This window comes from Mustela nigripes, chromosome 8 (genome assembly GCF_022355385.1).
Source record: "Mustela nigripes isolate SB6536 chromosome 8, MUSNIG.SB6536, whole genome shotgun sequence".
Classification (NCBI taxonomy): Eukaryota; Metazoa; Chordata; class Mammalia; order Carnivora; family Mustelidae; genus Mustela; species Mustela nigripes.
Window position 1 is genome coordinate 34,064,176 of NC_081564.1, and position 10,379 is coordinate 34,074,554.

The 10,379-nt window shown below is 43.0% G+C and overlaps 1 long non-coding RNA gene across 2 annotated transcripts in view; it reads left to right on the forward strand.

Annotated features, from left to right (window-relative positions):
- Nucleotides 1-5,715: 5,715 nt before the first annotated feature.
- The window catches only part of LOC132023482 (uncharacterized), a 77,046-nt gene continuing 72,382 nt past the window's right edge, over nucleotides 5,716-10,379 (forward strand). For both annotated transcript variants that reach the window (XR_009405965.1, XR_009405966.1), the window contains exon 1: nucleotides 5,716-6,278. This is a non-coding gene — a long non-coding RNA (uncharacterized LOC132023482). The remainder of the gene's footprint in view (nucleotides 6,279-10,379) is intronic.

Consider the following 10,379-nt stretch of genomic DNA (forward strand, 5'->3'; position numbering starts at 1 on the left):
TTAAAGAAAAGAGGCTGAATTCCACGTCTGGGTTGACCCAGAATAGGAAAAAAGATGGCGGAAGTGGAAGTGGACCCCAAGAGAGGGATGAATTCAAGAGGAGCGGGACTTGGGAACTAGAAGTAAACACAAACCTGTATATTCTCACTAACTAATGGGTAAATCTGGGGAGATCGTTTGACTTTGCACAGAGCTTGGGAACAAGATTCAAGCAAATTTCAATTAAATCTTAAAAACTGTTGTCACCTCAACTTACGTCTCTGGAGTCCTTCGAACTAGCAACTGGGAAATCCTCTACTCATTCCAAGAGATCAGTCTCATGTACGACCTCCCTGAAACCTGGAGTTATCAATAAAATAAACAATTAAAGTCACCCCATGGTCTCTTTCAGGGTTTGTTAACGATGGATATTTGAATGGGTAGGTAAGACAGTTTGCCAAGCAGGTGTGACCCTGTCCCCAGAATGACCCTGATTCAGCCGCTTCTCACTCTAGCAATGAGGTGAGCACAAGGCGCCGATGGAACCAACTGTGAAAATATGGCGGATGAGTCATAATGCTTACAAACTGGCATTGGAGCCTTAATTCCTGTTCTCCCAGGGCTAGGTTAGTTCTTATACTAAAATATCGAGGTAATTTTCACACATGTATAGATGGCTATTGTGCCTGTTTTACAAATAGGGGGCCCATGACACGAGCTTGCTCAGCACCAACAGAGCAGGCTTCGGAGTGAGGAATTATGATTTCCTGGGCTGGGCTTGGTTCACTGGACACCATTGTCCTTCCCTACAAAGGGTTTATTGTGAAATGTTTACAAAAGCACTTTTAGGAAGAGGTCAGTGTGTATTCCTATCTTGGTGAAAATGTGGCTGAATGTATATAAGCGATGGCAGAGTCCCCTGGCAGAAGGGAGAAGGGAGTTCAAGCGCTTGATGTGTTCTTACTATGAGCCCAGCATTGGGATTCCTTACCTACGTCACCTGCACTTTCTGAAAGATGAAGTCATAGGGACAAGTGTTCTGAGATGATGTGGTATTCTCTAACTTAATTGCTTAGACACACAAGATTATGTATTTGTCAAAAGGCCTCCACTGGGACACTTAAGATTTTAAAGTTTCAAGGGTGCCTGGGTGGCTCAGTCAGTTAAGCATTCACCTTCCTCTCAGGTCACGATCTCAGGGTCCTGGGATCAAGCCCAGTGCCCGGCTCTCTGCTCAGCAAGTTGTTTCCTTGTCCCTCTGCCCTTCCCCCCAACTTGGGCACACGTGCATGCATGTGCACCCTCTCTCTCTCAAATAAACAAATATGATTTAAAGTTTCTTTTAAAAGTTGTAAGGAAATTGAGCCATAAACAGATATTGAACCCTTATTCATGATATAGAGGCTAGAGTGTTTGGTTTTGAAATGTGCTGATGCCTAAAACTTGCCTTGAAGTATATTAAAAAAATAAGACAGATTGGAAGGTGGATGGAGGGATGATTTGATGTGTGATAAAGGGGGTAGAGCAAAACAGTCATTGTAGAATCTAGCTGAGAGATACATGAGAGTTCATTGTATCATTCTTTCAATTTCTCTGTATGCCTGACATTTTTCATAATTAAATGTTAGGGGGGCACAAAAAGATGGTACCCACAGCTCATCTCAGTCTGGCTCCTACAGAAAGCGCAGAAATCTGAGTGCCTGGAAATAAAATATTCCCATCAGGCTAGTTTTTGGCTATGTGGGTAAAAGGACCTCCTTGAAAGTAAAGAAAGATAGCAGCTCGTTCTAGCTGAAATTACATTCTAGAACATATTGCTCTCCTCTCTGAACTACTGTTGCTTGCATTTCTAAGACATAGGTCACAGTCCTCGCTTTGGTGGCTTTTCCACAGCATTTGGCAACATTGGCCACTTCCTCCTCACAACGCTCTCCTGGTTTGTCTCCCACTTCCCTACTGGCCCCTTCTCAAGCTCTTTTAACTACTTTTTAACGTACATGTCTCTTTGGGCTGAGTTCAGGGCCTTCCTTTATTTTACTTGAGCTCTTTCCCTTACCGAGGGTCTCATTGGGTTTGGGTCCCATCTCAGGGATGACATCTCTCAAAGCCATAACTCTGGTCTAATCTTCTTTTGACAAGGGACTCTTAAAGCCACATGTCTCCTTGACATCTCCGCTTGAACGTCCCCCATGAGCTCTTCCCTAACAAGTATACATCCCTTCCACACTATTTGATCCCCTGCTGGGGTGTTTCTCTTTTCTTTCCCCTCATTGAATCAGAGCCACCAGTGACATCTTATGGAAACATAATTCTGGAGTCGCCTGGATGGTGTAGTCAGTCAAGCATCCAACTCTTGATCTCGGCTCAGGTCATGATCTCAGGGTTGTGGAATCAAGCCCCATGTCAGGCTCTGATCTCAGCTTGGTGTCTGCTTAAGACTCTCTCTCCTTCTCCCTCTGCCCCTTCCCCCATGCTCTCTCTCTCTCAAGTAAAGAAATCCTTAAAAAAATAAAATAAAAACATAAAAACAAATCTGATTATGTCTCCTCTCTACTTAAAACTCATTAATGGCTTGCCACTGTTGTTAGGATAAAGTACACCGTTCCTCATATAGATAGCAAGTTTCCAATGCTGGAGCCCCTGCCTGCCTCTCTGTCCTATCTCCCGTCATCTTCCCTTCGCTCACTGGACTGGGGCCCCATGAGCTTAGGGTCCTCCAACAAGCAGAGCATTTTCCTGCCTCGGGGCCTTTGAATAGGGCAGTCTTTCTTCTTGGAACGCTTCCTACAATCTTTCCTGATAAATCCCTACTCATTGTTTAGGTCTCAGCTGAAATAATGCCCCTTGAGAGAAACTTCCGGACACACCCCTCATCCCAGCTAATCACGCCGTATTCTGTTGTTGTCCATCATAAAGCTTTCACTTTTTGTCTCACAGTAGAATTAGTGATTTGGTTATCTGTCCGTGTGCTTATTTGTTAATGTCTCTCTCCCCTGCTAGACTTCAAGCTCCCTGTGGGCAGGGAGCCTGCCTGGCACGCCCAGTTCTGTGTTCCTGACCCGACCATGAGTCGTGGGCACTCGGGAAGTGATCAGCACACACTTATTAGTTCCATGAATAAATACATCGCTGTGCCTTAGGGAGGAAGCAGTTTGAAAGGTGGTGTGTAATGTCACAATTATCAGTGTGGCATCAGGATTCAGCATCATTAGAACCTGTGCAGTCTGCCCCAGGTGTCACCAAGAACCCATTCCACACTGGGTGTGAGGGGTGTTGGGCTGCATGTGCAGCCTCTTCTGAATCATTCCAGTCCTGCCTCCTGGCTCACTCCCTACATGCAGATAAAGGAAAAGCCAGAAAGAGCAATGCTTTAAATGCCTGCTAAAAACAACTTCCTGGGACACCTGGGTGGCTCAGTCCGTTGTGCATCTGCCTTCAGCTCAGGTCATGGACCCAGGGTCCTGGGATGGAGTCTCACATTAGGCTCCTTGCTGGGTGGGGAGCCTGTTTCTCCCTCTGCCTGCTGCTCCCCCTGCTTGTGCTCACTCTCTCTCTGACAAATAAGTAAAATCCTAAAATAAATGAATAAAAATGACTTCCTTTTCCTCATGCGGGGAGGATTTGCAGGCATGGCCTTCAAGCCCACAAAGATGAAAAACAAGTGCTTTTCAACTCCGAATCACATGGTCGGCCGTTCCTGGCTCAGTAAGTTATTAGACATAGGAACTTCGTGCAGAGTTTTATATCTTAGAGCCTTTTTTTTTTTTTTTAAAGATTTTATTTATTTGACAGAGAGAAATCACAAGTAGATGGAGAGGCAGGCAGAGAGAGAGAGGGAAGCAGGCTCCCCGCTGAGCAGAGAGCCCAATCGATCCCAGGACCCTGAGATCATGACCCGAGCCGAAGGCAGCGGCTCAACCCACTGAGCCACCCAGGCGCCCTAGCTTAGAGCCTTGATATGCCCTATCTTTGTCCTGCAAGGAGCACAAAATGGGCTAATGTAAATGGAAGTGCTTCTCCTGCTCTAAAGCTTGGACCACAGCATCCATGTGGCTTACTGCAGAGCTTGAAGGACAGTAAAATACTAGATACAATGATTTTGCTGATTTTAACAACTGACCACACTACTACCAGTTCCTTACTAATTGTTTTATATTTAGAATAATGAACAACTTGATATTCTTTCCACTTTAACAAGGATACTTAATACTAGACAGGAGCATAGTAGATGTGACCTAAATTCAGAAATACCATTTTCTAAATCAGCAGTCCATTGTCGGGATTCACCTACACAGCACTTAACTTATTTGAGCCTTCAGTTGATCTACTGGTAGTAGCTTTCTGTGCAATACCATACTAAAATCTCTGTTTCCTGCACAGTTACATATAATAATATATTCTTTACTTTCCCATTTGTAAAAGTAATATGTATTCATAAAAATCTAAATGATGTATAAATGGATTAAGTAGCAAAAGAAAATCACTCATAAATATCTTGTCTTACACCAAATATTCTAATAATAAGACCTCCAAGTAAATATAAACAAGTCTTATAAACAGGCGTCATTTGATGATAATTTTAAAAACCTCTCATACATGGGATTATTTCAAAAGACTGCTTCTACCTTGCATTTTTGTTTATGATACATTTTCAACCTATTAGCTATTAGTTTTTTTCAAGGTAAATGTGTACTTGAGAAGCCCATCCTTTTCAGTTGAACAATAAGAACCAAAATGTCCATTAACTATTCCCAGTGACTTTGCTATAGATAGCATAACTAAGAGATATAGAAATTGTTAGCAAGGCAAATAATGTGAGGATCTATGGTATTTCTTAAATGTCACATAGAAGAGGCAAGAAATGCAAGCTTCATGGCAAATGCCATTGCAGATTATTAATAAATACAGACATTATACTGGCTTTGACTTTATATAGCAGCAGTTCATCTGTATTTGCACAAGGGAACAGCCAAGGATATTGCAAATTTTAAATGCTAGCCTGTCATCAAGAATGAGGCTCACCTCCTGGGATGTTCCAAGAAAAGGCAGAAATACGCCAGGAGCGTTGAGTAAACTTTCAGGCTAAATTCGTGTGAATTACTGGGTAACCATGGGTTTCTAAGTTCTTTTGCAGCATAGGTGAACCTGGTCAGTGTCAACAAGGTTAAGGAAGGGGCTACGGCTGTTCTATATCGCCATCTAGCGGATAGTGATGTCCATGCTCTGAGGTGTATCTGCTGGGAGGGAGACTCGCCCTAGTTAGCAAGCTAGCTGATGAATATTATTGGATACACTGAAGATGAACTAGCCTTTGGGTTTTGGTTTCCTTTAGACTTTAAAATGTCTGTCTAGTGAAATAAATCTAGTATTTCATCATCTTTGGCCAACTTGGAGGAACAATGATCAGCATTTATAAACACCATGTCTTCCTTTTTTCAAGAATTAAAAATGTATGTGTTAATATTTCCATTAAGTTGCTATCAATAATTAATTTTTTTAAAGATTTTATTTATTTATTTGTTAGAGAGAGAGAGAGAGCAAGAATAGGCAGACAGAGTGGTAGGCAGAGGCAGAGGGAGAAGCAGGCTCCCTGCCGAGTAAGGAGCCCTATGTGGGACTCGATCCCAGGACGCCGGGATCATGACCTGAGTTAAAGGCCGTCAGTTAACCAACTGAACCACCCAGGCGTCCCTCAATAATTAATTTTTAAAAATATTCTTTTACTCTTCTCCCCCAACCTCTTCCTAACAACTTCACAAGTCTTCTGTGTAATATAAAACAAAAAAATAATTCAAGTGTTCTTGCATTGTATTACCAATGGGTAAGCAACACATTAGTGGATCCTGACATCAATATAATGGGTCATGACCAGCACCAAAAAAAGAGAAAAGATCTATTTGTCATTTTTTGAGCCATCTCTGTACTGTTTTCCATTGCAGGACTCCATTTGTCTGAGTATCTAAAATAGTTAAACTCAGAGAAGCAGGAGTAGAATGGTAGTTGCAGGGGCTGTGAGTGGAAGGAGAAGTGGGGAGGAAGTTAAGGAGTATAAAGCCTCAGTTACACAAGACGGATACATTCTGGTAACCGGTTGAGCAACATTGTGTCTAGAGTTAACAACACTGTATTGTACAATCAATTTGTTTAGAGAGTAGATCTCATGTTAAACTTTTCTACCAGAATTTGAAAAAAAAAAAAAAAGAATCATTAAGGAAGACGGTGAACAAAAGAAAGAAATAAGAGAGAAAAGAAGGACTAAACTAGAATCCGAAATGTCAGAGTGCTTCTCACATGTATAAGTGAGTATTATTCTGTGAAACTTCTGTGACACACATGGGTGTTTGTGTGTACTAGGGTGGTGGGATGTAAAGGGCTTTTCATTCTGTGGGTCAAGTTCAAAAGCCTCTGCTCTATTGTTCTCAAAAAAAAAAAAATTAAACTAAGCTAAAATCCATGTTGTATGTCAAGTGAATTAGGTTTCCTTGTATGTAAACATGCTTCTCTATCCCTATACAAGGCAGTTTGAAATTCCTGGAGGCAGCACATGGCATAACTTAGAGGCACATAAATTGCTGACTCAGTCTGCGCTTTCTCTTCCATGGAAAGATAAGGTAGGACCGATCTGGGAGCTTCATCCTGCTGAGCACAGCCTTTGAAGCAGGACAAAGCTGGTTTTGAATTCTGCTCCAGAAACTTCTAGATGCATTTTAGCCTTTGTGAGTGTCAGCGTCCTAACCTGAAGATGAAGCCAATGATTCTGACCACATGAAGCTCTGGTGAGAGTCTAATGGTAATGTAGCAATGAGTCACCAACTCACTGTTAAATACTTCCTTTATTGCCCTAAAGGTCTATATCTTAGCATTGTAAATATCCCTAAGTCAATTTAAAATCTACTCTCAAACTGGAACCCCACTAAGGATTTTTTTCTTCTTCAGGGCAGTCCGGTGAAAGCTTAATACTCTCATCTCTTATTCAGCTTATGAATATGTTCAATTAATTAATTAGTTAATTATAGATTTATTTATTTGACAGAGAGAGAGAGACAGAGGGACAGGGAAACACAAGCAGGGGGAGTGGGAGAGGGAGAAGCAGGATTCCTGTCGAGTAGGGAGCCTGATGCGGGGCTCCATCCTAGGACCCTGGAATCATGACCTGAGCTGAAGGCAGATGCTTAACAACTGAGCCACCCAGTTTAATTTATTAGAACTCTCAGTGGAAGCGTGTTCCTGGCTTCTGTAGTGCCTTCTCTATTTTACAGAGAACATGGATCTCGCTTGGTTTTTCCTTCTCCAAGTGGCGCATGCCATCCTGGAGGCCTTACTACCCAAACATAACAATGGTGTTTTGTGTGAGCAGAGCAGGTCCTGGGAGGAGAGCGAGGACCCAGTTCCATTCCCTTTACAGAGATATCGTCAACATAGAACATTATTCTAGTTTCAGGAGTACCACGTAATGATTCAATATTTGTATATATTACAACATGGTTACCACAATAATTCTAGTTAACAACCATCACCGCACATAGTTACTTTTTTTTCTTGTGATGAGAACTTTGAAGATGTATTCTCTTAGCAACTATCTCATGAACAGTACAGAATTGTTAACCAGAGCTACCGTGCTGTACATTACATCCCCAGAATCTATTTATTTTATAACTGGGAGTTTGGACCTTTTGACTGCCTGCCCCCATTTTGCCCACCCCCACTTCCCGCCTCTAGCAACCACCAATCCGTTCTGTCTATGGGGTCGGCTCTATTTTGTGGTCCTTCCCTTCAGCCCGGTGTCTCCTCAGTCCCTTTCTGCTTCTTCCTCCTTCCTTCTGCAACCTGCAGAACCTTATCTCAGAAGAAACTGACCTGACAAACTCCTGCTCAAAATAACACCTATCGTGCTTCCTCAAGAGGGGGTCCCGGTGAGGAAATAAGAAAATGAATGTGCAAGCTGTGAGAACAATGGCGGGCACACCAACGTCAAGTGTTGTGTTCAGGTACTGTGAATCCATTCATGGTAATGTCGGTGAAGCCGTAACGTGATAAAGGTCTCTGGGTCTGTGTGACCTTGGGCAAGTTGTCCAGCCTGTTAAGCCTCAGTTTCCTCATCTCTAAATCATAGAGAATAGTGCCTACCCCTGCCCATTCACAGGACTCTTTTAGAACAGGTAGTGCACAGAGACCCCCGAAACAGGTCTTGGCCATAGTAAATGATTGCCTCAGACTGAATGTTTATATTCCCAAAAGTTCATACATTGAAACCTAATCCCTACTGTGATGACCTTTGGAGGTGGAGCTTTGGGGAGGTGATGGAATCACAATGGTGGAACACTTGTGAATAGGGTTAGTGCCTTTATGAGCAGAGAAGGGAGATTGCGCTCTTTCTCTCTCCCCAGCAAACCGGGAGAAGGTGGCCGTCAGAAAACCAGGGAGAGAGTCCTCACCAGACAATTCTGCAGCACCTTGGTCTCAGACTTCAAGGGCCAGTGGCTGTTGTTTAAGCCCCCCAGACTGTGCTACCTTCATTATAGAGCTAGAACAAAGACAGTGATCAGTAAATATTGGCGCTTGTTATTGTTCTGTCTTCCCAGATTTTGTGATCTCGAAGGACACAGAAAATTCATCCTTAAAGTTAAAATTTTAGAACACCTATGAGTTGTGGGGAAAATGGACGGGGGAAGCAAGGGCTCAAGCGGTGGAAGATGGGTCTGTTGAGGCAGAGAAAGCACCAGGGCTAGGCTCAGGGTGGCAGGACACAGCAAGGTGAAGGTATGCAGCAGTAAACTGCTATCTAATGTTTTCTCAGGTAGGCACACCTTTTTCCTGAATAAAGTCATTAGCAGAAATTTCCTGAAGCAAACAGTGAAGTTATTTATTGGTGTACGATCTTATTTTCCTAGACAAGGATTTCCTGGAACAAATGGCTATTTTATGTTAACACAGATGGACTCGATTCTCATCATTCTGTGTTTAGTTAATGTGTATTTGATGTTATATTATATAACTGTGCCTCAAACCATTGATCTTGAAAATGATATTATTTAGGACAACACAGAAGTAAATTAAGTTTAAAGATAAAAAGCTGAGTTGATTAAAGAAAGACAATGGTGTAGGTAATACTCAACCCTGACAAAAACAGTATAGTATATGAAAGACTGAGGTGTGAGAAACACTGTTCAGTACTGGGAGACTGTCCTGGTGGAGAGATTGTCCTGCTAGACTGGAGGACAATCTATTATGGGGAAGGTTGGAACTCATAGTTGAATCATAAGAGAGAACCATGGGAGGAATCAGGAGATTGGCAGAGTCAATTGTGTGGCCTGGGAGGGGCCCCGTGCACCAGGGCTTTGGTGTCTTCTCTGTTGTGCAAATGAACTGAGAAATAGAAAAGTCCCCCCATCTGGAAACTCTGACTTACTGGTGGGTCTACTTGGGGCTTGAGCTTTCAAACAGGAAGTAGCAGCTGCTGTTGGAAGAGCCTACGTAAGACAGATGTAGTCCCCAACAGTAGCACCTGCCATTGTGGCCACCCAGATGCCGACTGCCTGGTGTAGCAAAAAGGTGCTGAGACTCAGGGAAGGACAAACCAACCAGAATGCCCTGGCTGGATATTTTTGACGAACTGAAAAGGATCGAGGAAGAGGCAAGGGCAGCTCCTGGTCTTCTAAAAGCCAGAGCCATAACAACTTCTGTGGTGGGGCTGGTGAAGGGGAAAGAGGGCAAATCCCACACAATTCAGGCCAAAGTCAGTGTGAATTTAAGGAGAGGAAATTTGGGGACCAGATAGAGAAGGGCCTTTTTTAGGTAGAAAGCCCAAAGACGAGGGAAGAATCCTGGAGGGTCTGCTGTCCTCAGGTGGCTGCTCAGATAAGACAAAGTGTGGTCCTGGGTCAGGGGAGTGATGGGGGTGGGAAAGGAGCTGGCACAAGGAAGCAGCTCCTTTATGTTGCTGAGAATCTCATCCCTGGGTTCATCAGTGACACGACTTGAATCATCCTGAGACTTAAATCTGAGAGCTTCGCAGAACATTCTTCTCAAACCAAAGTGGATGGGGCTTACCGTACAAGGCGACTGGGAAAGGAACCATCCTGAAAGCAACCGTATTACCTTTTCTCCAAGACATGGGCCAAATACTGCCAGTATTCTGGAAATCAGAAATTCCTAATGAATTTGTGTGGTGGCTGTAGTTTTACTCACTGCTTTGTTACCCCATCAGCTCCCCTGACCAGTGTTGCGTCGTGGCTGGAGTATGGTTTTAGTAACACCAGACTCCCTAGGAAACTTCACCAGTAACAAGTGACCTAAAAGATTAACAACAACTCAAAAATAAAGCAAAAAGCAGACCCTGGCCTTACCAGCACCAAAAAAAAAAAAAAAAAAAAAAAAAAAAAAAAAAAAAGAGGGGGAAA